General features: G+C 37.3%; 51 pseudogenes; all 51 read right to left on the reverse strand.

The window, feature by feature from the left end:
* Positions 1–98: 98 nt before the first annotated feature.
* LOC124333927 lies at positions 99–217 on the reverse strand (annotated as a pseudogene).
* A 412-nt stretch (positions 218–629) lies between these two features.
* Positions 630–748, reverse strand: LOC124333928 (annotated as a pseudogene).
* A 412-nt stretch (positions 749–1,160) lies between these two features.
* LOC124333929 lies at positions 1,161–1,279 on the reverse strand (annotated as a pseudogene).
* Positions 1,280–1,691: 412 nt separating this feature from the next.
* On the reverse strand, positions 1,692–1,810 carry LOC124333930 (annotated as a pseudogene).
* A 412-nt stretch (positions 1,811–2,222) lies between these two features.
* Positions 2,223–2,341, reverse strand: LOC124333931 (annotated as a pseudogene).
* Positions 2,342–2,754: 413 nt separating this feature from the next.
* LOC124333932 lies at positions 2,755–2,873 on the reverse strand (annotated as a pseudogene).
* A 412-nt stretch (positions 2,874–3,285) lies between these two features.
* Positions 3,286–3,404, reverse strand: LOC124333933 (annotated as a pseudogene).
* A 413-nt stretch (positions 3,405–3,817) lies between these two features.
* Positions 3,818–3,936, reverse strand: LOC124332864 (annotated as a pseudogene).
* Positions 3,937–4,348: 412 nt separating this feature from the next.
* On the reverse strand, positions 4,349–4,467 carry LOC124333934 (annotated as a pseudogene).
* Positions 4,468–4,880: 413 nt separating this feature from the next.
* On the reverse strand, positions 4,881–4,999 carry LOC124332865 (annotated as a pseudogene).
* Positions 5,000–5,536: 537 nt separating this feature from the next.
* LOC124332868 lies at positions 5,537–5,655 on the reverse strand (annotated as a pseudogene).
* Positions 5,656–6,067: 412 nt separating this feature from the next.
* Positions 6,068–6,186, reverse strand: LOC124333936 (annotated as a pseudogene).
* A 413-nt stretch (positions 6,187–6,599) lies between these two features.
* Positions 6,600–6,718, reverse strand: LOC124332869 (annotated as a pseudogene).
* A 537-nt stretch (positions 6,719–7,255) lies between these two features.
* Positions 7,256–7,374, reverse strand: LOC124332870 (annotated as a pseudogene).
* Positions 7,375–7,787: 413 nt separating this feature from the next.
* Positions 7,788–7,906, reverse strand: LOC124332871 (annotated as a pseudogene).
* Positions 7,907–8,443: 537 nt separating this feature from the next.
* LOC124332872 lies at positions 8,444–8,562 on the reverse strand (annotated as a pseudogene).
* A 412-nt stretch (positions 8,563–8,974) lies between these two features.
* On the reverse strand, positions 8,975–9,093 carry LOC124333937 (annotated as a pseudogene).
* Positions 9,094–9,506: 413 nt separating this feature from the next.
* LOC124332874 lies at positions 9,507–9,625 on the reverse strand (annotated as a pseudogene).
* A 413-nt stretch (positions 9,626–10,038) lies between these two features.
* LOC124335175 lies at positions 10,039–10,157 on the reverse strand (annotated as a pseudogene).
* Positions 10,158–10,570: 413 nt separating this feature from the next.
* LOC124332875 lies at positions 10,571–10,689 on the reverse strand (annotated as a pseudogene).
* A 413-nt stretch (positions 10,690–11,102) lies between these two features.
* On the reverse strand, positions 11,103–11,221 carry LOC124335176 (annotated as a pseudogene).
* A 413-nt stretch (positions 11,222–11,634) lies between these two features.
* On the reverse strand, positions 11,635–11,753 carry LOC124332876 (annotated as a pseudogene).
* Positions 11,754–12,165: 412 nt separating this feature from the next.
* Positions 12,166–12,284, reverse strand: LOC124332877 (annotated as a pseudogene).
* Positions 12,285–12,696: 412 nt separating this feature from the next.
* Positions 12,697–12,815, reverse strand: LOC124332878 (annotated as a pseudogene).
* Positions 12,816–13,228: 413 nt separating this feature from the next.
* On the reverse strand, positions 13,229–13,347 carry LOC124334829 (annotated as a pseudogene).
* A 413-nt stretch (positions 13,348–13,760) lies between these two features.
* Positions 13,761–13,879, reverse strand: LOC124332880 (annotated as a pseudogene).
* Positions 13,880–14,282: 403 nt separating this feature from the next.
* On the reverse strand, positions 14,283–14,401 carry LOC124330127 (annotated as a pseudogene).
* A 412-nt stretch (positions 14,402–14,813) lies between these two features.
* Positions 14,814–14,932, reverse strand: LOC124333548 (annotated as a pseudogene).
* A 413-nt stretch (positions 14,933–15,345) lies between these two features.
* Positions 15,346–15,464, reverse strand: LOC124335177 (annotated as a pseudogene).
* Positions 15,465–15,877: 413 nt separating this feature from the next.
* On the reverse strand, positions 15,878–15,996 carry LOC124332881 (annotated as a pseudogene).
* Positions 15,997–16,408: 412 nt separating this feature from the next.
* LOC124332882 lies at positions 16,409–16,527 on the reverse strand (annotated as a pseudogene).
* A 412-nt stretch (positions 16,528–16,939) lies between these two features.
* Positions 16,940–17,058, reverse strand: LOC124332883 (annotated as a pseudogene).
* A 413-nt stretch (positions 17,059–17,471) lies between these two features.
* LOC124334830 lies at positions 17,472–17,590 on the reverse strand (annotated as a pseudogene).
* Positions 17,591–18,003: 413 nt separating this feature from the next.
* On the reverse strand, positions 18,004–18,122 carry LOC124332884 (annotated as a pseudogene).
* Positions 18,123–18,525: 403 nt separating this feature from the next.
* LOC124330128 lies at positions 18,526–18,644 on the reverse strand (annotated as a pseudogene).
* A 412-nt stretch (positions 18,645–19,056) lies between these two features.
* On the reverse strand, positions 19,057–19,175 carry LOC124333549 (annotated as a pseudogene).
* A 413-nt stretch (positions 19,176–19,588) lies between these two features.
* Positions 19,589–19,707, reverse strand: LOC124332885 (annotated as a pseudogene).
* A 412-nt stretch (positions 19,708–20,119) lies between these two features.
* LOC124332886 lies at positions 20,120–20,238 on the reverse strand (annotated as a pseudogene).
* A 413-nt stretch (positions 20,239–20,651) lies between these two features.
* LOC124334831 lies at positions 20,652–20,770 on the reverse strand (annotated as a pseudogene).
* Positions 20,771–21,183: 413 nt separating this feature from the next.
* Positions 21,184–21,302, reverse strand: LOC124332887 (annotated as a pseudogene).
* Positions 21,303–21,705: 403 nt separating this feature from the next.
* Positions 21,706–21,824, reverse strand: LOC124330130 (annotated as a pseudogene).
* Positions 21,825–22,236: 412 nt separating this feature from the next.
* LOC124333550 lies at positions 22,237–22,355 on the reverse strand (annotated as a pseudogene).
* Positions 22,356–22,768: 413 nt separating this feature from the next.
* Positions 22,769–22,887, reverse strand: LOC124332888 (annotated as a pseudogene).
* Positions 22,888–23,300: 413 nt separating this feature from the next.
* LOC124332889 lies at positions 23,301–23,419 on the reverse strand (annotated as a pseudogene).
* A 413-nt stretch (positions 23,420–23,832) lies between these two features.
* Positions 23,833–23,951, reverse strand: LOC124333938 (annotated as a pseudogene).
* A 413-nt stretch (positions 23,952–24,364) lies between these two features.
* Positions 24,365–24,483, reverse strand: LOC124332891 (annotated as a pseudogene).
* A 412-nt stretch (positions 24,484–24,895) lies between these two features.
* LOC124332892 lies at positions 24,896–25,014 on the reverse strand (annotated as a pseudogene).
* A 412-nt stretch (positions 25,015–25,426) lies between these two features.
* LOC124333551 lies at positions 25,427–25,545 on the reverse strand (annotated as a pseudogene).
* A 413-nt stretch (positions 25,546–25,958) lies between these two features.
* On the reverse strand, positions 25,959–26,077 carry LOC124332893 (annotated as a pseudogene).
* A 413-nt stretch (positions 26,078–26,490) lies between these two features.
* Positions 26,491–26,609, reverse strand: LOC124332894 (annotated as a pseudogene).
* A 412-nt stretch (positions 26,610–27,021) lies between these two features.
* LOC124332895 lies at positions 27,022–27,140 on the reverse strand (annotated as a pseudogene).
* Between the last annotated feature and the right edge of the window lie 272 nt (positions 27,141–27,412).

Below are 27,412 nucleotides of genomic sequence, written 5' to 3' on the forward strand. Positions count from 1 at the left end.
CTAAGGCATTGAAATGTTTCATCTACGAAATTGGACTGGTAACCATCGTGATTGAAAAAAAATGTCAAGAAATTTGTTATTGAAAACAAACTATCCATCGCCAACGACATCCCGTATTCCCAAGCGGTCACCCTTCCAAGTACTAACGGAACTCGACGTAACTTAACTTCTGGGAGCTGACGAGACCAGGTGCGTTCTACGTGATATGGCCGTTGACATTCAAAAATGAAAATTTACCCTCCCAGTCCCAATGGATGAATAGAAAATCACTTCAAAGTGACAGAAATGTTTGTTCATTGAATTTGGACTGGTAACCATCGCGAATAAAAAGCGCGATCAACTTTGAAAAACTCGCAATGAAATTCATCCAGAATCATTCCTATAGATGAATTGAACCTATCCCTATGTCATTGAAATTTTTGATCTACGAATTTGGACTGGTAACCATCACGATTAATAACGCGATAAAATTTGACAAACTCTCAATGGAATTGATCCAGAATCATTCTTATAGATGAATTGAACCTATCTCTAAGGCATTGAAATGTTTCATCTACGAAATTGGACTGGTAACCATCGTGATTGAAAAAAAATGTCAAGAAATTTGTTATTGAAAACAAACTATCCATCGCCAACGACATCCCGTATTCCCAAGCGGTCACCCTTCCAAGTACTAACGGAACTCGACGTAACTTAACTTCTGGGAGCTGACGAGACCAGGTGCGTTCTACGTGATATGGCCGTTGACATTCAAAAATGAAAATTTACCCTCCCAGTCCCAATGGATGAATAGAAAATCACTTCAAAGTGACAGAAATGTTTGTTCATTGAATTTGGACTGGTAACCATCGCGAATAAAAAGCGCGATCAACTTTGAAAAACTCGCAATGAAATTCATCCAGAATCATTCCTATAGATGAATTGAACCTATCCCTATGTCATTGAAATTTTTGATCTACGAATTTGGACTGGTAACCATCACGATTAATAACGCGATAAAATTTGACAAACTCTCAATGGAATTGATCCAGAATCATTCTTATAGATGAATTGAACCTATCTCTAAGGCATTGAAATGTTTCATCTACGAAATTGGACTGGTAACCATCGTGATTGAAAAAAAATGTCAAGAAATTTGTTATTGAAAACAAACTATCCATCGCCAACGACATCCCGTATTCCCAAGCGGTCACCCTTCCAAGTACTAACGGAACTCGACGTAACTTAACTTCTGGGAGCTGACGAGACCAGGTGCGTTCTACGTGATATGGCCGTTGACATTCAAAAATGAAAATTTACCCTCCCAGTCCCAATGGATGAATAGAAAATCACTTCAAAGTGACAGAAATGTTTGTTCATTGAATTTGGACTGGTAACCATCGCGAATAAAAAGCGCGATCAACTTTGAAAAACTCGCAATGAAATTCATCCAGAATCATTCCTATAGATGAATTGAACCTATCCCTATGTCATTGAAATTTTTGATCTACGAATTTGGACTGGTAACCATCACGATTAATAACGCGATAAAATTTGACAAACTCTCAATGGAATTGATCCAGAATCATTCTTATAGATGAATTGAACCTATCTCTAAGGCATTGAAATGTTTCATCTACGAAATTGGACTGGTAACCATCGTGATTGAAAAAAAATGTCAAGAAATTTGTTATTGAAAACAAACTATCCATCGCCAACGACATCCCGTATTCCCAAGCGGTCACCCTTCCAAGTACTAACGGAACTCGACGTAACTTAACTTCTGGGAGCTGACGAGACCAGGTGCGTTCTACGTGATATGGCCGTTGACATTCAAAAATGAAAATTTACCCTCCCAGTCCCAATGGATGAATAGAAAATCACTTCAAAGTGACAGAAATGTTTGTTCATTGAATTTGGACTGGTAACCATCGCGAATAAAAAGCGCGATCAACTTTGAAAAACTCGCAATGAAATTCATCCAGAATCATTCCTATAGATGAATTGAACCTATCCCTATGTCATTGAAATTTTTGATCTACGAATTTGGACTGGTAACCATCACGATTAATAACGCGATAAAATTTGACAAACTCTCAATGGAATTGATCCAGAATCATTCTTATAGATGAATTGAACCTATCTCTAAGGCATTGAAATGTTTCATCTACGAAATTGGACTGGTAACCATCGTGATTGAAAAAAAATGTCAAGAAATTTGTTATTGAAAACAAACTATCCATCGCCAACGACATCCCGTATTCCCAAGCGGTCACCCTTCCAAGTACTAACGGAACTCGACGTAACTTAACTTCTGGGAGCTGACGAGACCAGGTGCGTTCTACGTGATATGGCCGTTGACATTCAAAAATGAAAATTTACCCTCCCAGTCCCAATGGATGAATAGAAAATCACTTCAAAGTGACAGAAATGTTTGTTCATTGAATTTGGACTGGTAACCATCGCGAATAAAAAGCGCGATCAACTTTGAAAAACTCGCAATGAAATTCATCCAGAATCATTCCTATAGATGAATTGAACCTATCCCTATGTCATTGAAATTTTTGATCTACGAATTTGGACTGGTAACCATCACGATTAAAAAACGCGATAAAATTTGACAAACTCTCAATGGAATTGATCCAGAATCATTCTTATAGATGAATTGAACCTATCTCTAAGGCATTGAAATGTTTCATCTACGAAATTGGACTGGTAACCATCGTGATTGAAAAAAAATGTCAAGAAATTTGTTATTGAAAACAAACTATCCATCGCCAACGACATCCCGTATTCCCAAGCGGTCACCCTTCCAAGTACTAACGGAACTCGACGTAACTTAACTTCTGGGAGCTGACGAGACCAGGTGCGTTCTACGTGATATGGCCGTTGACATTCAAAAATGAAAATTTACCCTCCCAATCCCAATGGATGAATAGAAAATCACTTCAAAGTGACAGAAATGTTTGTTCATTGAATTTGGACTGGTAACCATCGCGAATAAAAAGCGCGATCAACTTTGAAAAACTCGCAATGAAATTCATCCAGAATCATTCCTATAGATGAATTGAACCTATCCCTATGTCATTGAAATTTTTGATCTACGAATTTGGACTGGTAACCATCACGATTAATAACGCGATAAAATTTGACAAACTCTCAATGGAATTGATCCAGAATCATTCTTATAGATGAATTGAACCTATCTCTAAGGCATTGAAATGTTTCATCTACGAAATTGGACTGGTAACCATCGTGATTGAAAAAAAATGTCAAGAAATTTGTTATTGAAAACAAACTATCCATCGCCAACGACATCCCGTATTCCCAAGCGGTCACCCTTCCAAGTACTAACGGAACTCGACGTAACTTAACTTCTGGGAGCTGACGAGACCAGGTGCGTTCTACGTGATATGGCCGTTGACATTCAAAAATGAAAATTTACCCTCCCAGTCCCAATGGATGAATAGAAAATCACTTCAAAGTGACAGAAATGTTTGTTCATTGAATTTGGACTGGTAACCATCGCGAATAAAAAGCGCGATCAACTTTGAAAAACTCGCAATGAAATTCATCCAGAATCATTCCTATAGATGAATTGAACCTATCCCTATGTCATTGAAATTTTTGATCTACGAATTTGGACTGGTAACCATCACGATTAAAAAACGCGATAAAATTTGACAAACTCTCAATGGAATTGATCCAGAATCATTCTTATAGATGAATTGAACCTATCTCTAAGGCATTGAAATGTTTCATCTACGAAATTGGACTGGTAACCATCGTTATTGAAAAAAAATTTCAAGAAATTTTTTATTGAAAACAAACTATTCATCGCCAACGACATCCCGTATTCCCAAGCGGTCACCCTTCCAAGTACTAACGGGACTCGACGTAACTTAACTTCTGGGAGCTGACGAGACCAGGTGCGTTCTACGTGATATGGCCGTTGACATTCAAAAATGAAAATTTACCCTCCCATTCCCAATGGATGAATAGAAAATCACTTCAAAGTGACAAAAATGTTTGTTCATTGAATTTGGACTGGTAACCATCGCGAATAAAAAGCGCGATCAACTTTGAAAAACTCGCAATGAAATTCATCCAGAATCATTCCTATAGATGAATTGAACCTATCCCTATGTCATTGAAATTTTTGATCTACGAATTTGGACTGGTAACCATCACGATTAATAACGCGATAAAATTTGACAAACTCTCAATGGAATTGATCCAGAATAATTCTTATAGATGAATTGAACCTATCTCTAAGGCATTGAAATGTTTCATCTACGAAATTGGACTGGTAACCATCGTGATTGAAAAAAAATGTCAAGAAATTTGTTATTGAAAACAAACTATCCATCGCCAACGACATCCCGTATTCCCAAGCGGTCACCCTTCCAAGTACTAACGGAACTCGACGTAACTTAACTTCTGGGAGCTGACGAGACCAGGTGCGTTCTACGTGATATGGCCGTTGACATTCAAAAATGAAAATTTACCCTCCCAGTCCCAATGGATGAATAGAAAATCACTTCAAAGTGACAGAAATGTTTGTTCATTGAATTTTGACTGGTAACCATCGCGAATAAAAAGCGCGATGAACTTTGAAAAACTCGCAATGAAATTCATCCAGAATCATTCCTATAGATGAATTAAACCTATCCCTATGTCATTGAAATTTTTGATCTACGAATTTGGACTGGTAACCATCACGATTAAAACACGCGATAAAATTTGACAAACTCTCAATGGAATTGATCCAGAATCATTCTTATAGATGAATTGAACCTATCTCTAAGGCATTGAAATGTTTCATCTACGAAATTGGACTGGTAACCATCGTTATTGAAAAAAAATTTCAAGAAATTTTTTATTGAAAACAAACTATTCATCGCCAACGACATCCCGTATTCCCAAGCGGTCACCCTTCCAAGTACTAACGGGACTCGACGTAACTTAACTTCTGGGAGCTGACGAGACCAGGTGCGTTCTACGTGATATGGCCGTTGACATTCAAAAATGAAAATTTACCCTCCCATTCCCAATGGATGAATAGAAAATCACTTCAAAGTGACAGAAATGTTTGTTCATTGAATTTTGACTGGTAACCATCGCGAATAAAAAGCGCGATCAACTTTGAAAAACTCGCAATGAAATTCATCCAGAATCATTCCTATAGATGAATTGAACCTATCCCTATGTCATTGAAATTTTTGATCTACGAATTTGGACTGGTAACCATCACGATTAATAACGCGATAAAATTTGACAAACTCTCAATGGAATTGATCCAGAATCATTCTTATAGATGAATTGAACCTATCTCTAAGGCATTGAAATGTTTCATCTACGAAATTGGACTGGTAACCATCGTGATTGAAAAAAAAATGTCAAGAAATTTGTTATTGAAAACAAACTATCCATCGCCAACGACATCCCGTATTCCCAAGCGGTCACCCTTCCAAGTACTAACGGAACTCGACGTAACTTAACTTCTGGGAGCTGACGAGACCAGGTGCGTTCTACGTTCTACGAACAAACTATTCATCGCCAACGACATCCCGTATTCCCAAGCGGTCACCCTTCCAAGTACTAACGGGACTCGACGTAACTTAACTTCTGGGAGCTGACGAGACCAGGTGCGTTCTACGTGATATGGCCGTTGACATTCAAAAATGAAAATTTACCCTCCCATTCCCAATGGATGAATAGAAAATCACTTCAAAGTGACAGAAATGTTTGTTCATTGAATTTTGACTGGTAACCATCGCGAATAAAAAGCGCGATCAACTTTGAAAAACTCGCAATGAAATTCATCCAGAATCATTCCTATAGATGAATTGAACCTATCCCTATGTCATTGAAATTTTTGATCTACGAATTTGGACTGGTAACCATCACGATTAATAACGCGATAAAATTTGACAAACTCTCAATGGAATTGATCCAGAATCATTCTTATAGATGAATTGAACCTATCTCTAAGGCATTGAAATGTTTCATCTACGAAATTGGACTGGTAACCATCGTGATTGAAAAAAAATGTCAAGAAATTTGTTATTGAAAACAAACTATCCATCGCCAACGACATCCCGTATTCCCAAGCGGTCACCCTTCCAAGTACTAACGGAACTCGACGTAACTTAACTTCTGGGAGCTGACGAGACCAGGTGCGTTCTACGTGATATGGCCGTTGACATTCAAAAATGAAAATTTACCCTCCCAGTCCCAATGGATGAATAGAAAATCACTTCAAAGTGACAGAAATGTTTGTTCATTGAATTTGGACTGGTAACCATCGCGAATAAAAAGCGCGATCAACTTTGAAAAACTCGCAATGAAATTCATCCAGAATCATTCCTATAGATGAATTGAACCTATCCCTATGTCATTGAAATTTTTGATCTACGAATTTGGACTGGTAACCATCACGATTAAAAAACGCGATAAAATTTGACAAACTCTCAATGGAATTGATCCAGAATCATTCTTATAGATGAATTGAACCTATCTCTAAGGCATTGAAATGTTTCATCTACGAAATTGGACTGGTAACCATCGTTATTGAAAAAAAATTTCAAGAAATTTTTTATTGAAAACAAACTATTCATCGCCAACGACATCCCGTATTCCCAAGCGGTCACCCTTCCAAGTACTAACGGGACTCGACGTAACTTAACTTCTGGGAGCTGACGAGACCAGGTGCGTTCTACGTGATATGGCCGTTGACATTCAAAAATGAAAATTTACCCTCCCATTCCCAATGGATGAATAGAAAATCACTTCAAAGTGACAGAAATGTTTGTTCATTGAATTTTGACTGGTAACCATCGCGAATAAAAAGCGCGATCAACTTTGAAAAACTCGCAATGAAATTCATCCAGAATCATTCCTATAGATGAATTGAACCTATCCCTATGTCATTGAAATTTTTGATCTACGAATTTGGACTGGTAACCATCACGATTAATAACGCGATAAAATTTGACAAACTCTCAATGGAATTGATCCAGAATCATTCTTATAGATGAATTGAACCTATCTCTAAGGCATTGAAATGTTTCATCTACGAAATTGGACTGGTAACCATCGTGATTGAAAAAAAAATGTCAAGAAATTTGTTATTGAAAACAAACTATCCATCGCCAACGACATCCCGTATTCCCAAGCGGTCACCCTTCCAAGTACTAACGGAACTCGACGTAACTTAACTTCTGGGAGCTGACGAGACCAGGTGCGTTCTACGTTCTACGAACAAACTATTCATCGCCAACGACATCCCGTATTCCCAAGCGGTCACCCTTCCAAGTACTAACGGGACTCGACGTAACTTAACTTCTGGGAGCTGACGAGACCAGGTGCGTTCTACGTGATATGGCCGTTGACATTCAAAAATGAAAATTTACCCTCCCATTCCCAATGGATGAATAGAAAATCACTTCAAAGTGACAGAAATGTTTGTTCATTGAATTTGGACTGGTAACCATCGCGAATAAAAAGCGCGATCAACTTTGAAAAACTCGCAATGAAATTCATCCAGAATCATTCCTATAGATGAATTGAACCTATCCCTATGTCATTGAAATTTTTGATCTACGAATTTGGACTGGTAACCATCACGATTAAAAAACGCGATAAAATTTGACAAACTCTCAATGGAATTGATCCAGAATCATTCTTATAGATGAATTGAACCTATCTCTAAGGCATTGAAATGTTTCATCTACGAAATTGGACTGGTAACCATCGTTATTGAAAAAAAATTTCAAGAAATTTTTTATTGAAAACAAACTATTCATCGCCAACGACATCCCGTATTCCCAAGCGGTCACCCTTCCAAGTACTAACGGGACTCGACGTAACTTAACTTCTGGGAGCTGACGAGACCAGGTGCGTTCTACGTGATATGGCCGTTGACATTCAAAAATGAAAATTTACCCTCCCATTCCCAATGGATGAATAGAAAATCACTTCAAAGTGACAGAAATGTTTGTTCATTGAATTTTGACTGGTAACCATCGCGAATAAAAAGCGCGATCAACTTTGAAAAACTCGCAATGAAATTCATCCAGAATCATTCCTATAGATGAATTGAACCTATCCCTATGTCATTGAAATTTTTGATCTACGAATTTGGACTGGTAACCATCACGATTAATAACGCGATAAAATTTGACAAACTCTCAATGGAATTGATCCAGAATCATTCTTATAGATGAATTGAACCTATCTCTAAGGCATTGAAATGTTTCATCTACGAAATTGGACTGGTAACCATCGTGATTGAAAAAAAAATGTCAAGAAATTTGTTATTGAAAACAAACTATCCATCGCCAACGACATCCCGTATTCCCAAGCGGTCACCCTTCCAAGTACTAACGGAACTCGACGTAACTTAACTTCTGGGAGCTGACGAGACCAGGTGCGTTCTACGTTCTACGAACAAACTATTCATCGCCAACGACATCCCGTATTCCCAAGCGGTCACCCTTCCAAGTACTAACGGGACTCGACGTAACTTAACTTCTGGGAGCTGACGAGACCAGGTGCGTTCTACGTGATATGGCCGTTGACATTCAAAAATGAAAATTTACCCTCCCATTCCCAATGGATGAATAGAAAATCACTTCAAAGTGACAGAAATGTTTGTTCATTGAATTTTGACTGGTAACCATCGCGAATAAAAAGCGCGATCAACTTTGAAAAACTCGCAATGAAATTCATCCAGAATCATTCCTATAGATGAATTGAACCTATCCCTATGTCATTGAAATTTTTGATCTACGAATTTGGACTGGTAACCATCACGATTAATAACGCGATAAAATTTGACAAACTCTCAATGGAATTGATCCAGAATCATTCTTATAGATGAATTGAACCTATCTCTAAGGCATTGAAATGTTTCATCTACGAAATTGGACTGGTAACCATCGTGATTGAAAAAAAATGTCAAGAAATTTGTTATTGAAAACAAACTATCCATCGCCAACGACATCCCGTATTCCCAAGCGGTCACCCTTCCAAGTACTAACGGAACTCGACGTAACTTAACTTCTGGGAGCTGACGAGACCAGGTGCGTTCTACGTGATATGGCCGTTGACATTCAAAAATGAAAATTTACCCTCCCAGTCCCAATGGATGAATAGAAAATCACTTCAAAGTGACAGAAATGTTTGTTCATTGAATTTGGACTGGTAACCATCGCGAATAAAAAGCGCGATCAACTTTGAAAAACTCGCAATGAAATTCATCCAGAATCATTCCTATAGATGAATTGAACCTATCCCTATGTCATTGAAATTTTTGATCTACGAATTTGGACTGGTAACCATCACGATTAAAAAACGCGATAAAATTTGACAAACTCTCAATGGAATTGATCCAGAATCATTCTTATAGATGAATTGAACCTATCTCTAAGGCATTGAAATGTTTCATCTACGAAATTGGACTGGTAACCATCGTTATTGAAAAAAAATTTCAAGAAATTTTTTATTGAAAACAAACTATTCATCGCCAACGACATCCCGTATTCCCAAGCGGTCACCCTTCCAAGTACTAACGGGACTCGACGTAACTTAACTTCTGGGAGCTGACGAGACCAGGTGCGTTCTACGTGATATGGCCGTTGACATTCAAAAATGAAAATTTACCCTCCCATTCCCAATGGATGAATAGAAAATCACTTCAAAGTGACAGAAATGTTTGTTCATTGAATTTTGACTGGTAACCATCGCGAATAAAAAGCGCGATCAACTTTGAAAAACTCGCAATGAAATTCATCCAGAATCATTCCTATAGATGAATTGAACCTATCCCTATGTCATTGAAATTTTTGATCTACGAATTTGGACTGGTAACCATCACGATTAATAACGCGATAAAATTTGACAAACTCTCAATGGAATTGATCCAGAATCATTCTTATAGATGAATTGAACCTATCTCTAAGGCATTGAAATGTTTCATCTACGAAATTGGACTGGTAACCATCGTGATTGAAAAAAAAATGTCAAGAAATTTGTTATTGAAAACAAACTATCCATCGCCAACGACATCCCGTATTCCCAAGCGGTCACCCTTCCAAGTACTAACGGAACTCGACGTAACTTAACTTCTGGGAGCTGACGAGACCAGGTGCGTTCTACGTGATATTGCCGTTGACATTCAAAAATGAAAATTTACCCTCCCAGTCCCAATGGATGAATAGAAAATCACTTCAAAGTGACAGAAATGTTTGTTCATTGAATTTGGACTGGTAACCATCGCGAATAAAAAGCGCGATCAACTTTGAAAAACTCGCAATGAAATTCATCCAGAATCATTCCTATAGATGAATTGAACCTATCCCTATGTCATTGAAATTTTTGATCTACGAATTTGGACTGGTAACCATCACGATTAAAAAACGCGATAAAATTTGACAAACTCTCAATGGAATTGATCCAGAATCATTCTTATAGATGAATTGAACCTATCTCTAAGGCATTGAAATGTTTCATCTACGAAATTGGACTGGTAACCATCGTTATTGAAAAAAAATTTCAAGAAATTTTTTATTGAAAACAAACTATTCATCGCCAACGACATCCCGTATTCCCAAGCGGTCACCCTTCCAAGTACTAACGGGACTCGACGTAACTTAACTTCTGGGAGCTGACGAGACCAGGTGCGTTCTACGTGATATGGCCGTTGACATTCAAAAATGAAAATTTACCCTCCCATTCCCAATGGATGAATAGAAAATCACTTCAAAGTGACAGAAATGTTTGTTCATTGAATTTTGACTGGTAACCATCGCGAATAAAAAGCGCGATCAACTTTGAAAAACTCGCAATGAAATTCATCCAGAATCATTCCTATAGATGAATTGAACCTATCCCTATGTCATTGAAATTTTTGATCTACGAATTTGGACTGGTAACCATCACGATTAATAACGCGATAAAATTTGACAAACTCTCAATGGAATTGATCCAGAATCATTCTTATAGATGAATTGAACCTATCTCTAAGGCATTGAAATGTTTCATCTACGAAATTGGACTGGTAACCATCGTGATTGAAAAAAAAATGTCAAGAAATTTGTTATTGAAAACAAACTATCCATCGCCAACGACATCCCGTATTCCCAAGCGGTCACCCTTCCAAGTACTAACGGAACTCGACGTAACTTAACTTCTGGGAGCTGACGAGACCAGGTGCGTTCTACGTGATATTGCCGTTGACATTCAAAAATGAAAATTTACCCTCCCAGTCCCAATGGATGAATAGAAAATCACTTCAAAGTGACAGAAATGTTTGTTCATTGAATTTGGACTGGTAACCATCGCGAATAAAAAGCGCGATCAACTTTGAAAAACTCGCAATGAAATTCATCCAGAATCATTCCTATAGATGAATTGAACCTATCCCTATGTCATTGAAATTTTTGATCTACGAATTTGGACTGGTAACCATCACGATTAAAAAACGCGATAAAATTTGACAAACTCTCAATGGAATTGATCCAGAATCATTCTTATAGATGAATTGAACCTATCTCTAAGGCATTGAAATGTTTCATCTACGAAATTGGACTGGTAACCATCGTTATTGAAAAAAAATTTCAAGAAATTTTTTATTGAAAACAAACTATTCATCGCCAACGACATCCCGTATTCCCAAGCGGTCACCCTTCCAAGTACTAACGGGACTCGACGTAACTTAACTTCTGGGAGCTGACGAGACCAGGTGCGTTCTACGTGATATGGCCGTTGACATTCAAAAATGAAAATTTACCCTCCCATTCCCAATGGATGAATAGAAAATCACTTCAAAGTGACAGAAATGTTTGTTCATTGAATTTTGACTGGTAACCATCGCGAATAAAAAGCGCGATCAACTTTGAAAAACTCGCAATGAAATTCATCCAGAATCATTCCTATAGATGAATTGAACCTATCCCTATGTCATTGAAATTTTTGATCTACGAATTTGGACTGGTAACCATCACGATTAATAACGCGATAAAATTTGACAAACTCTCAATGGAATTGATCCAGAATCATTCTTATAGATGAATTGAACCTATCTCTAAGGCATTGAAATGTTTCATCTACGAAATTGGACTGGTAACCATCGTTATTGAAAAAAAATTTCAAGAAATTTTTTATTGAAAACAAACTATTCATCGCCAACGACATCCCGTATTCCCAAGCGGTCACCCTTCCAAGTACTAACGGGACTCGACGTAACTTAACTTCTGGGAGCTGACGAGACCAGGTGCGTTCTACGTGATATGGCCGTTGACATTCAAAAATGAAAATTTACCCTCCCATTCCCAATGGATGAATAGAAAATCACTTCAAAGTGACAGAAATGTTTGTTCATTGAATTTGGACTGGTAACCATCGCGAATAAAAAGCGCGATCAACTTTGAAAAACTCGCAATGAAATTCATCCAGAATCATTCCTATAGATGAATTGAACCTATCCCTATGTCATTGAAATTTTTGATCTACGAATTTGGACTGGTAACCATCACGATTAATAACGCGATAAAATTTGACAAACTCTCAATGGAATTGATCCAGAATCATTCTTATAGATGAATTGAACCTATCTCTAAGGCATTGAAATGTTTCATCTACGAAATTGGACTGGTAACCATCGTTATTGAAAAAAAATTTCAAGAAATTTTTTATTGAAAACAAACTATTCATCGCCAACGACATCCCGTATTCCCAAGCGGTCACCCTTCCAAGTACTAACGGGACTCGACGTAACTTAACTTCTGGGAGCTGACGAGACCAGGTGCGTTCTACGTGATATGGCCGTTGACATTCAAAAATGAAAATTTACCCTCCCATTCCCAATGGATGAATAGAAAATCACTTCAAAGTGACAGAAATGTTTGTTCATTGAATTTGGACTGGTAACCATCGCGAATAAAAAGCGCGATCAACTTTGAAAAACTCGCAATGAAATTCATCCAGAATCATTCCTATAGATGAATTGAACCTATCCCTATGTCATTGAAATTTTTGATCTACGAATTTGGACTGGTAACCATCACGATTAATAACGCGATAAAATTTGACAAACTCTCAATGGAATTGATCCAGAATCATTCTTATAGATGAATTGAACCTATCTCTAAGGCATTGAAATGTTTCATCTACGAAATTGGACTGGTAACCATCGTGATTGAAAAAAAAATGTCAAGAAATTTGTTATTGAAAACAAACTATCCATCGCCAACGACATCCCGTATTCCCAAGCGGTCACCCTTCCAAGTACTAACGGAACTCGACGTAACTTAACTTCTGGGAGCTGACGAGACCAGGTGCGTTCTACGTGATATGACCGTTGACATTCAAAAATGAAAATTTACCCTCCCAGTCCCAATGGATGAATAGAAAATCACTTCAAAGTGACAGAAATGTTTGTTCATTGAATTTGGACTGGTAACCATCGCGAATAAAAAGCGCGATCAACTTTGAAAAACTCGCAATGAAATTCATCCAGAATCATTCCTATAGATGAATTGAACCTATCCCTATGTCATTGAAATTTTTGATCTACGAATTTGGACTGGTAACCATCACGATTAAAAAACGCGATAAAATTTGACAAACTCTCAATGGAATTGATCCAGAATCATTCTTATAGATGAATTGAACCTATCTCTAAGGCATTGAAATGTTTCATCTACGAAATTGGACTGGTAACCATCGTTATTGAAAAAAAATTTCAAGAAATTTTTTATTGAAAACAAACTATTCATCGCCAACGACATCCCGTATTCCCAAGCGGTCACCCTTCCAAGTACTAACGGGACTCGACGTAACTTAACTTCTGGGAGCTGACGAGACCAGGTGCGTTCTACGTGATATGGCCGTTGACATTCAAAAATGAAAATTTACCCTCCCATTCCCAATGGATGAATAGAAAATCACTTCAAAGTGACAGAAATGTTTGTTCATTGAATTTTGACTGGTAACCATCGCGAATAAAAAGCGCGATCAACTTTGAAAAACTCGCAATGAAATTCATCCAGAATCATTCCTATAGATGAATTGAACCTATCCCTATGTCATTGAAATTTTTGATCTACGAATTTGGACTGGTAACCATCACGATTAATAACGCGATAAAATTTGACAAACTCTCAATGGAATTGATCCAGAATCATTCTTATAGATGAATTGAACCTATCTCTAAGGCATTGAAATGTTTCATCTACGAAATTGGACTGGTAACCATCGTTATTGAAAAAAAATTTCAAGAAATTTTTTATTGAAAACAAACTATTCGACATCCCGTATTCCCAAGCGGTCACCCTTCCAAGTACTAACGGGACTCGACGTAACTTAACTTCTGGGAGCTGACGAGACCAGGTGCGTTCTACGTGATATGGCCGTTGACATTCAAATATGAAAAATTACCCTCCCAGTCCCAATGGATGAATAGAAAATCACTTCAAAGTGACAGAAATGTTTGTTCATTGAATTTGGACTGGTAACCATCGCAAATAAAAAGCGCGATCAACTTTGAAAAACTCGCAATGAAATTCATCCAGAATCATTCCTATAGATGAATTGAACCTATCCCTATGTCATTGAAATTTTTGATCTACGAATTTGGACTGGTAACCATCACGATTAATAACGCGATAAAATTTGACAAACTCTCAATGGAATTGATCCAGAATCATTCTTATAGATGAATTGAACCTATCTCTAAGGCATTGAAATGTTTCATCTACGAAATTGGACTGGTAACCATCGTTATTGAAAAAAAATGTCAAGAAATTTTTTATTGAAAACAAACTATTCATCGCCAACGACATCCCGGATTCCCAAGCGGTCACCCTTCCAAGTACTAACGGGACTCGACGTAACTTAACTTCTGGGAGCTGACGAGACCAGGTGCGTTCTACGTGATATGGCCGTTGACATTCAAAAATGAAAATTTACCCTCCCAGTCCCAATGGATGAATAGAAAATCACTTCAAAGTGACAGAAATGTTTGTTCATTGAATTTGGACTGGTAACCATCGCAAATAAAAAGCGCGATCAACTTTGAAAAACTCGCAATGAAATTCATCCAGAATCATTCCTATAGATGAATTGAACCTATCCCTATGTCATTGAAATTTTTGATCTACGAATTTGGACTGGTAACCATCACGATTAATAACGCGATAAAATTTGACAAACTCTCAATGGAATTGATCCAGAATCATTCTTATAGATGAATTGAACCTATCTCTAAGGCATTGAAATGTTTCATCTACGAAATTGGACTGGTAACCATCGTGATTGAAAAAAAAATGTCAAGAAATTTGTTATTGAAAACAAACTATCCATCGCCAACGACATCCCGTATTCCCAAGCGGTCACCCTTCCAAGTACTAACGGAACTCGACGTAACTTAACTTCTGGGAGCTGACGAGACCAGGTGCGTTCTACGTGATATTGCCGTTGACATTCAAAAATGAAAATTTACCCTCCCAGTCCCAATGGATGAATAGAAAATCACTTCAAAGTGACAGAAATGTTTGTTCATTGAATTTGGACTGGTAACCATCGCGAATAAAAAGCGCGATCAACTTTGAAAAACTCGCAATGAAATTCATCCAGAATCATTCCTATAGATGAATTGAACCTATCCCTATGTCATTGAAATTTTTGATCTACGAATTTGGACTGGTAACCATCACGATTAAAAAACGCGATAAAATTTGACAAACTCTCAATGGAATTGATCCAGAATCATTCTTATAGATGAATTGAACCTATCTCTAAGGCATTGAAATGTTTCATCTACGAAATTGGACTGGTAACCATCGTTATTGAAAAAAAATTTCAAGAAATTTTTTATTGAAAACAAACTATTCATCGCCAACGACATCCCGTATTCCCAAGCGGTCACCCTTCCAAGTACTAACGGGACTCGACGTAACTTAACTTCTGGGAGCTGACGAGACCAGGTGCGTTCTACGTGATATGGCCGTTGACATTCAAAAATGAAAATTTACCCTCCCATTCCCAATGGATGAATAGAAAATCACTTCAAAGTGACAGAAATGTTTGTTCATTGAATTTTGACTGGTAACCATCGCGAATAAAAAGCGCGATCAACTTTGAAAAACTCGCAATGAAATTCATCCAGAATCATTCCTATAGATGAATTGAACCTATCCCTATGTCATTGAAATTTTTGATCTACGAATTTGGACTGGTAACCATCACGATTAATAACGCGATAAAATTTGACAAACTCTCAATGGAATTGATCCAGAATCATTCTTATAGATGAATTGAACCTATCTCTAAGGCATTGAAATGTTTCATCTACGAAATTGGACTGGTAACCATCGTTATTGAAAAAAAATTTCAAGAAATTTTTTATTGAAAACAAACTATTCATCGCCAACGACATCCCGTATTCCCAAGCGGTCACCCTTCCAAGTACTAACGGGACTCGACGTAACTTAACTTCTGGGAGCTGACGAGACCAGGTGCGTTCTACGTGATATGGCCGTTGACATTCAAAAATGAAAATTTACCCTCCCATTCCCAATGGATGAATAGAAAATCACTTCAAAGTGACAGAAATGTTTGTTCATTGAATTTGGACTGGTAACCATCGCGAATAAAAAGCGCGATCAACTTTGAAAAACTCGCAATGAAATTCATCCAGAATCATTCCTATAGATGAATTGAACCTATCCCTATGTCATTGAAATTTTTGATCTACGAATTTGGACTGGTAACCATCACGATTAATAACGCGATAAAATTTGACAAACTCTCAATGGAATTGATCCAGAATCATTCTTATAGATGAATTGAACCTATCTCTAAGGCATTGAAATGTTTCATCTACGAAATTGGACTGGTAACCATCGTTATTGAAAAAAAATTTCAAGAAATTTTTTATTGAAAACAAACTATTCATCGCCAACGACATCCCGTATTCCCAAGCGGTCACCCTTCCAAGTACTAACGGGACTCGACGTAACTTAACTTCTGGGAGCTGACGAGACCAGGTGCGTTCTACGTGATATGGCCGTTGACATTCAAAAATGAAAATTTACCCTCCCATTCCCAATGGATGAATAGAAAATCACTTCAAAGTGACAGAAATGTTTGTTCATTGAATTTGGACTGGTAACCATCGCGAATAAAAAGCGCGATCAACTTTGAAAAACTCGCAATGAAATTCATCCAGAATCATTCCTATAGATGAATTGAACCTATCCCTATGTCATTGAAATTTTTGATCTACGAATTTGGACTGGTAACCATCACGATTAATAACGCGATAAAATTTGACAAACTCTCAATGGAATTGATCCAGAATCATTCTTATAGATGAATTGAACCTATCTCTAAGGCATTGAAATGTTTCATCTACGAAATTGGACTGGTAACCATCGTGATTGAAAAAAAAATGTCAAGAAATTTGTTATTGAAAACAAACTATCCATCGCCAACGACATCCCGTATTCCCAAGCGGTCACCCTTCCAAGTACTAACGGAACTCGACGTAACTTAACTTCTGGGAGCTGACGAGACCAGGTGCGTTCTACGTGATATGACCGTTGACATTCAAAAATGAAAATTTACCCTCCCAGTCCCAATGGATGAATAGAAAATCACTTCAAAGTGACAGAAATGTTTGTTCATTGAATTTGGACTGGTAACCATCGCGAATAAAAAGCGCGATCAACTTTGAAAAACTCGCAATGAAATTCATCCAGAATCATTCCTATAGATGAATTGAACCTATCCCTATGTCATTGAAATTTTTGATCTACGAATTTGGACTGGTAACCATCACGATTAAAAAACGCGATAAAATTTGACAAACTCTCAATGGAATTGATCCAGAATCATTCTTATAGATGAATTGAACCTATCTCTAAGGCATTGAAATGTTTCATCTACGAAATTGGACTGGTAACCATCGTTATTGAAAAAAAATTTCAAGAAATTTTTTATTGAAAACAAACTATTCATCGCCAACGACATCCCGTATTCCCAAGCGGTCACCCTTCCAAGTACTAACGGGACTCGACGTAACTTAACTTCTGGGAGCTGACGAGACCAGGTGCGTTCTACGTGATATGGCCGTTGACATTCAAAAATGAAAATTTACCCTCCCATTCCCAATGGATGAATAGAAAATCACTTCAAAGTGACAGAAATGTTTGTTCATTGAATTTTGACTGGTAACCATCGCGAATAAAAAGCGCGATCAACTTTGAAAAACTCGCAATGAAATTCATCCAGAATCATTCCTATAGATGAATTGAACCTATCCCTATGTCATTGAAATTTTTGATCTACGAATTTGGACTGGTAACCATCACGATTAATAACGCGATAAAATTTGACAAACTCTCAATGGAATTGATCCAGAATCATTCTTATAGATGAATTGAACCTATCTCTAAGGCATTGAAATGTTTCATCTACGAAATTGGACTGGTAACCATCGTTATTGAAAAAAAATTTCAAGAAATTTTTTATTGAAAACAAACTATTCGACATCCCGTATTCCCAAGCGGTCACCCTTCCAAGTACTAACGGGACTCGACGTAACTTAACTTCTGGGAGCTGACGAGACCAGGTGCGTTCTACGTGATATGGCCGTTGACATTCAAATATGAAAAATTACCCTCCCAGTCCCAATGGATGAATAGAAAATCACTTCAAAGTGACAGAAATGTTTGTTCATTGAATTTGGACTGGTAACCATCGCAAATAAAAAGCGCGATCAACTTTGAAAAACTCGCAATGAAATTCATCCAGAATCATTCCTATAGATGAATTGAACCTATCCCTATGTCATTGAAATTTTTGATCTACGAATTTGGACTGGTAACCATCACGATTAATAACGCGATAAAATTTGACAAACTCTCAATGGAATTGATCCAGAATCATTCTTATAGATGAATTGAACCTATCTCTAAGGCATTGAAATGTTTCATCTACGAAATTGGACTGGTAACCATCGTTATTGAAAAAAAATGTCAAGAAATTTTTTATTGAAAACAAACTATTCATCGCCAACGACATCCCGGATTCCCAAGCGGTCACCCTTCCAAGTACTAACGGGACTCGACGTAACTTAACTTCTGGGAGCTGACGAGACCAGGTGCGTTCTACGTGATATGGCCGTTGACATTCAAAAATGAAAATTTACCCTCCCAGTCCCAATGGATGAATAGAAAATCACTTCAAAGTGACAGAAATGTTTGTTCATTGAATTTGGACTGGTAACCATCGCAAATAAAAAGCGCGATCAACTTTGAAAAACTCGCAATGAAATTCATCCAGAATCATTCCTATAGATGAATTGAACCTATCCCTATGTCATTGAAATTTTTGATCTACGAATTTGGACTGGTAACCATTGCGATTAAAAAACGCGATAAAATTTGACAAAATCTCAATGGAATTGATCCAGAATCATTCTTATAGATGAATTGAACCTATCTCTAAGGCATTGAAATGTTTCATCTACGAAATTGGACTGGTAACCATCGTTATTGAAAAAAAATTTCAAGAAATTTTTTATTGAAAACAAGCTATTCATCGCCAACGACATCCCGTATTCCCAAGCGGTCACCCTTCCAAGTACTAACGGGACTCGACGTAACTTAACTTCTGGGAGCTGACGAGACCAGGTGCGTTCTACGTGATATGGCCGTTGACATTCAAAAATGAAAATTTACCCTCCCAGTCCCAATGGATGAATAGAAAATCACTTCAAAGTGACAGAAATGTTTGTTCATTGAATTTGGACTGGTAACCATCGCAAATAAAAAGCGCGATCAACTTTGAAAAACTCGCAATGAAATTCATCCAGAATCATTCCTATAGATGAATTGAACCTATCCCTATGTCATTGAAATTTTTGATCTACGAATTTGGACTGGTAACCATCACGATTAATAACGCGATAAAATTTGACAAACTCTCAATGGAATTGATCCAGAATCATTCTTATAGATGAATTGAACCTATCTCTAAGGCATTGAAATGTTTCATCTACGAAATTGGACTGGTAACCATCGTTATTGAAAAAAAATTTCAAGAAATTTTTTATTGAAAACAAACTATTCATCGCCAACGACATCCCGTATTCCCAAGCGGTCACCCTTCCAAGTACTAACGGGACTCGACGTAACTTAACTTCTGGGAGCTGACGAGACCAGGTGCGTTCTACGTGATATGGCCGTTGACATTCAAAAATGAAAATTTACCCTCCCATTCCCAATGGATGAATAGAAAATCACTTCAAAGTGACAGAAATGTTTGTTCATTGAATTTGGACTGGTAACCATCGCGAATAAAAAGCGCGATCAACTTTGAAAAACTCGCAATGAAATTCATCCAGAATCATTCCTATAGATGAATTGAACCTATCCCTATGTCATTGAAATTTTTGATCTACGAATTTGGACTGGTAACCATCACGATTAATAACGCGATAAAATTTGACAAACTCTCAATGGAATTGATCCAGAATCATTCTTATAGATGAATTGAACCTATCTCTAAGGCATTGAAATGTTTCATCTACGAAATTGGACTGGTAACCATCGTGATTGAAAAAAAAATGTCAAGAAATTTGTTATTGAAAACAAACTATCCATCGCCAACGACATCCCGTATTCCCAAGCGGTCACCCTTCCAAGTACTAACGGAACTCGACGTAACTTAACTTCTGGGAGCTGACGAGACCAGGTGCGTTCTACGTGATATGACCGTTGACATTCAAAAATGAAAATTTACCCTCCCAGTCCCAATGGATGAATAGAAAATCACTTCAAAGTGACAGAAATGTTTGTTCATTGAATTTGGACTGGTAACCATCGCGAATAAAAAGCGCGATCAACTTTGAAAAACTCGCAATGAAATTCATCCAGAATCATTCCTATAGATGAATTGAACCTATCCCTATGTCATTGAAATTTTTGATCTACGAATTTGGACTGGTAACCATCACGATTAAAAAACGCGATAAAATTTGACAAACTCTCAATGGAATTGATCCAGAATCATTCTTATAGATGAATTGAACCTATCTCTAAGGCATTGAAATGTTTCATCTACGAAATTGGACTGGTAACCATCGTTATTGAAAAAAAATTTCAAGAAATTTTTTATTGAAAACAAACTATTCATCGCCAACGACATCCCGTATTCCCAAGCGGTCACCCTTCCAAGTACTAACGGGACTCGACGTAACTTAACTTCTGGGAGCTGACGAGACCAGGTGCGTTCTACGTGATATGGCCGTTGACATTCAAAAATGAAAATTTACCCTCCCATTCCCAATGGATGAATAGAAAATCACTTCAAAGTGACAGAAATGTTTGTTCATTGAATTTTGACTGGTAACCATCGCGAATAAAAAGCGCGATCAACTTTGAAAAACTCGCAATGAAATTCATCCAGAATCATTCCTATAGATGAATTGAACCTATCCCTATGTCATTGAAATTTTTGATCTACGAATTTGGACTGGTAACCATCACGATTAATAACGCGATAAAATTTGACAAACTCTCAATGGAATTGATCCAGAATCATTCTTATAGATGAATTGAACCTATCTCTAAGGCATTGAAATGTTTCATCTACGAAATTGGACTGGTAACCATCGTTATTGAAAAAAAATTTCAAGAAATTTTTTATTGAAAACAAACTATTCGACATCCCGTATTCCCAAGCGGTCACCCTTCCAAGTACTAACGGGACTCGACGTAACTTAACTTCTGGGAGCTGACGAGACCAGGTGCGTTCTACGTGATATGGCCGTTGACATTCAAATATGAAAAATTACCCTCCCAGTCCCAATGGATGAATAGAAAATCACTTCAAAGTGACAGAAATGTTTGTTCATTGAATTTGGACTGGTAACCATCGCAAATAAAAAGCGCGATCAACTTTGAAAAACTCGCAATGAAATTCATCCAGAATCATTCCTATAGATGAATTGAACCTATCCCTATGTCATTGAAATTTTTGATCTACGAATTTGGACTGGTAACCATCACGATTAATAACGCGATAAAATTTGACAAACTCTCAATGGAATTGATCCAGAATCATTCTTATAGATGAATTGAACCTATCTCTAAGGCATTGAAATGTTTCATCTACGAAATTGGACTGGTAACCATCGTTATTGAAAAAAAATGTCAAGAAATTTTTTATTGAAAACAAACTATTCATCGCCAACGACATCCCGGATTCCCAAGCGGTCACCCTTCCAAGTACTAACGGGACTCGACGTAACTTAACTTCTGGGAGCTGACGAGACCAGGTGCGTTCTACGTGATATGGCCGTTGACATTCAAAAATGAAAATTTACCCTCCCAGTCCCAATGGATGAATAGAAAATCACTTCAAAGTGACAGAAATGTTTGTTCATTGAATTTGGACTGGTAACCATCGCAAATAAAAAGCGCGATCAACTTTGAAAAACTCGCAATGAAATTCATCCAGAATCATTCCTATAGATGAATTGAACCTATCCCTATGTCATTGAAATTTTTGATCTACGAATTTGGACTGGTAACCATTGCGATTAAAAAACGCGATAAAATTTGACAAAATCTCAATGGAATTGATCCAGAATCATTCTTATAGATGAATTGAACCTATCTCTAAGGCATTGAAATGTTTCATCTACGAAATTGGACTGGTAACCATCGTTATTGAAAAAAAATTTCAAGAAATTTTTTATTGAAAACAAGCTATTCATCGCCAACGACATCCCGTATTCCCAAGCGGTCACCCTTCCAAGTACTAACGGGACTCGACGTAACTTAACTTCTGGGAGCTGACGAGACCAGGTGCGTTCTACGTGATATGGCCGTTGACATTCAAAAATGAAAATTTACCCTCCCAGTCCCAATGGATGAATAGAAAATCACTTCAAAGTGACAGAAATGTTTGTTCATTGAATTTGGACTGGTAACCATCGCAAATAAAAAGCGCGATCAACTTTGAAAAACTCGCAATGAAATTCATCCAGAATCATTCCTATAGATGAATTGAACCTATCCCTATGTCATTGAAATTTTTGATCTACGAATTTGGACTGGTAACCATTGCGATTAAAAAACGCGATAAAATTTGACAAAATCTCAATGGAATTGATCCAGAATCATTCTTATAGATGAATTGAACCTATCTCTAAGGCATTGAAGTGTTTCATCTACGAAATTGGACTGGTAACCATCGTTATTGAAAAAAAATTTCAAGAAATTTTTTATTGAAAACAAGCTATTCATCGCCAACGACATCCCGTATTCCCAAGCGGTCACCCTTCCAAGTACTAACGGGACTCGACGTAACTTAACTTCTGGGAGCTGACGAGACCAGGTGCGTTCTACGTGATATGGCCGTTGACATTCAAATATGAAAAATTACCCTCCCAGTCCCAATGGATGAATAGAAAATCACTTCAAAGTGACAGAAATGTTTGTTCATTGAATTTGGACTGGTAACCATCGCGAATAAAAAGCGCGATCAACTTTGAAAAACTCGCAATGAAATTCATCCAGAATCATTCCTATAGATGAATTGAACCTATCCCTATGTCATTGAAATTTTTGATCTACGAATTTGGACTGGTAACCATCACGATTAATAACGCGATAAAATTTGACAAACTCTCAATGGAATTGATCCAGAATCATTCTTATAGATGAATTGAACCTATCTCTAAGGCATTGAAATGTTTCATCTACGAAATTGGACTGGTAACCATCGTGATTGAAAAAAAAATGTCAAGAAATTTGTTATTGAAAACAAACTATCCATCGCCAACGACATCCCGTATTCCCAAGCGGTCACCCTTCCAAGTACTAACGGAACTCGACGTAACTTAACTTCTGGGAGCTGACGAGACCAGGTGCGTTCTACGTGATATGGCCGTTGACATTCAAAAATGAAAATTTACCCTCCCAGTCCCAATGGATGAATAGAAAATCACTTCAAAGTGACAGAAATGTTTGTTCATTGAATTTGGACTGGTAACCATCGCGAATAAAAAGCGCGATCAACTTTGAAAAACTCGCAATGAAATTCATCCAGAATCATTCCTATAGATGAATTGAACCTATCCCTATGTCATTGAAATTTTTGATCTACGAATTTGGACTGGTAACCATCACGATTAAAAAACGCGATAAAATTTGACAAACTCTCAATGGAATTGATCCAGAATCATTCTTATAGATGAATTGAACCTATCTCTAAGGCATTGAAATGTTTCATCTACGAAATTGGACTGGTAACCATCGTTATTGAAAAAAAATTTCAAGAAATTTTTTATTGAAAACAAACTATTCATCGCCAACGACATCCCGTATTCCCAAGCGGTCACCCTTCCAAGTACTAACGGGACTCGACGTAACTTAACTTCTGGGAGCTGACGAGACCAGGTGCGTTCTACGTGATATGGCCGTTGACATTCAAAAATGAAAATTTACCCTCCCATTCCCAATGGATGAATAGAAAATCACTTCAAAGTGACAGAAATGTTTGTTCATTGAATTTGGACTGGTAACCATCGCGAATAAAAAGCGCGATCAACTTTGAAAAACTCGCAATGAAATTCATCCAGAATCATTCCTATAGATGAATTGAACCTATCCCTATGTCATTGAAATTTTTGATCTACGAATTTGGACTCGTAACCATCACGATTAATAACGCGATAAAATTTGACAAACTCTCAATGGAATTGATCCAGAATCATTCTTATAGATGAATTGAACCTATCTCTAAGGCATTGAAATGTTTCATCTACGAAATTGGACTGGTAACCATCGTGATTGAAAAAAAATGTCAAGAAATTTGTTATTGAAAACAAACTATCCATCGCCAACGACATCCCGTATTCCCAAGCGGTCACCCTTCCAAGTACTAACGGGACTCGACGTAACTTAACTTCTGGGAGCTGACGAGACCAGGTGCGTTCTACGTGATATGGCCGTTGACATTCAAATATGAAAAATTACCCTCCCAGTCCCAATGGATGAATAGAAAATCACTTCAAAGTGACAGAAATGTTTGTTCATTGAATTTGGACTGGTAACCATCGCAAATAAAAAGCGCGATCAACTTTGAAAAACTCGCAATGAAATTCATCCAGAATCATTCCTATAGATGAATTGAACCTATCCCTATGTCATTGAAATTTTTGATCTACGAATTTGGACTGGTAACCATCACGATTAATAACGCGATAAAATTTGACAAACTCTCAATGGAATTGATCCAGAATCATTCTTATAGATGAATTGAACCTATCTCTAAGGCATTGAAATGTTTCATCTACGAAATTGGACTGGTAACCATCGTTATTGAAAAAAAATGTCAAGAAATTTTTTATTGAAAACAAACTATTCATCGCCAACGACATCCCGGATTCCCAAGCGGTCACCCTTCCAAGTACTAACGGGACTCGACGTAACTTAACTTCTGGGAGCTGACGAGACCAGGTGCGTTCTACGTGATATGGCCGTTGACATTCAAAAATGAAAATTTACCCTCCCAGTCCCAATGGATGAATAGAAAATCACTTCAAAGTGACAGAAATGTTTGTTCATTGAATTTGGACTGGTAACCATCGCAAATAAAAAGCGTGATCAACTTTGAAAAACTCGCAATGAAATTCATCCAGAATCATTCCTATAGATGAATTGAACCTATCCCTATGTCATTGAAATTTTTGATCTACGAATTTGGACTGGTAACCATTGCGATTAAAAAACGCGATAAAATTTGACAAAATCTCAATGGAATTGATCCAGAATCATTCTTATAGATGAATTGAACCTATCTCTAAGGCATTGAAATGTTTCATCTACGAAATTGGACTGGTAACCATCGTTATTGAAAAAAAATTTCAAGAAATTTTTTATTGAAAACAAGCTATTCATCGCCAACGACATCCCGTATTCCCAAGCGGTCACCCTTCCAAGTACTAACGGGACTCGACGTAACTTAACTTCTGGGAGCTGACGAGACCAGGTGCGTTCTACGTGATATGGCCGTTGACATTCAAAAATGAAAATTTACCCTCCCAGTCCCAATGGATGAATAGAAAATCACTTCAAAGTGACAGAAATGTTTGTTCATTGAATTTGGACTGGTAACCATCGCAAATAAAAAGCGCGATCAACTTTGAAAAACTCGCAATGAAATTCATCCAGAATCATTCCTATAGATGAATTGAACCTATCCCTATGTCATTGAAATTTTTGATCTACGAATTTGGACTGGTAACCATTGCGATTAAAAAACGCGATAAAATTTGACAAAATCTCAATGGAATTGATCCAGAATCATTCTTATAGATGAATTGAACCTATCTCTAAGGCATTGAAGTGTTTCATCTACGAAATTGGACTGGTAACCATCGTTATTGAAAAAAAATTTCAAGAAATTTTTTATTGAAAACAAGCTATTCATCGCCAACGACATCCCGTATTCCCAAGCGGTCACCCTTCCAAGTACTAACGGGACTCGACGTAACTTAACTTCTGGGAGCTGACGAGACCAGGTGCGTTCTACGTGATATGGCCGTTGACATTCAAATATGAAAAATTACCCTCCCAGTCCCAATGGATGAATAGAAAATCACTTCAAAGTGACAGAAATGTTTGTTCATTGAATTTGGACTGGTAACCATCGCAAATAAAAAGCGCGATCAACTTTGAAAAACTCGCAATGAAATTCATCCAGAATCATTCCTATAGATGAATTGAACCTATCCCTATGTCATTGAAATTTTTGATCTACGAATTTGGACTGGTAACCATCACGATTAATAACGCGATAAAATTTGACAAACTCTCAATGGAATTGATCCAGAATCATTCTTATAGATGAATTGAACCTATCTCTAAGGCATTGAAATGTTTCATCTACGAAATTGGACTGGTAACCATCGTTATTGAAAAAAAATGTCAAGAAATTTTTTATTGAAAACAAACTATTCATCGCCAACGACATCCCGTATTCCCAAGCGGTCACCCTTCCAAGTACTAACGGGACTCGACGTAACTTAACTTCTGGGAGCTGACGAGACCAGGTGCGTTCTACGTGATATGGCCGTTGACATTCAAAAATGAAAATTTACCCTCCCAGTCCCAATGGATGAATAGAAAATCACTTCAAAGTGACAGAAATGTTTGTTCATTGAATTTGGACTGGTAACCATCGCAAATAAAAAGCGCGATCAACTTTGAAAAACTCGCAATGAAATTCATCCAGAATCATTCCTATAGATGAATTGAACCTATCCCTATGTCATTGAAATTTTTGATCTACGAATTTGGACTGGTAACCATTGCGATTAAAAAACGCGATAAAATTTGACAAAATCTCAATG

Source organism: Daphnia pulicaria, chromosome 3 (assembly GCF_021234035.1).
Source record: "Daphnia pulicaria isolate SC F1-1A chromosome 3, SC_F0-13Bv2, whole genome shotgun sequence".
NCBI classification, from domain to species: domain Eukaryota; kingdom Metazoa; phylum Arthropoda; class Branchiopoda; order Diplostraca; family Daphniidae; genus Daphnia; species Daphnia pulicaria.